We start from the raw sequence: 206 nt of genomic DNA, 5'->3' as shown, positions 1-206 counted from the left end.
GCATGCTAGAACCTGCAACTGAAGAGATGGACCTCTTGAGACATGCAACTGATACCCTGGACATGCTGGAACCTGCAGCTGAAGAGATGGACCTCTTGGGACATGCAACTGATGCCCTGGGCATGCTAGAACCTTCAACTGAAGAGATGGACCTCTTGAGACATGCAACTGATGCCCTGGGCATGCTAGAACCTGCAACTGAAGAG

General features: G+C 51.5%; 1 protein-coding gene across 1 annotated transcript in view; it reads right to left on the bottom strand.

The window, feature by feature from the left end:
* Positions 1-206, bottom strand: part of LOC121915584 — a 2,220-nt gene that overhangs the window by 1,092 nt on the left and 922 nt on the right. The gene's annotated exons all lie outside the window — the stretch shown is intronic.

Source organism: Sceloporus undulatus, chromosome 9 (genome assembly GCF_019175285.1).
Source record: "Sceloporus undulatus isolate JIND9_A2432 ecotype Alabama chromosome 9, SceUnd_v1.1, whole genome shotgun sequence".
NCBI lineage: Eukaryota > Metazoa > Chordata > Lepidosauria > Squamata > Phrynosomatidae > Sceloporus > Sceloporus undulatus.
The sequence above is the reverse complement of the archived record's forward strand: the minus strand, read 5'-3'. Positions and strand labels throughout refer to the sequence as shown.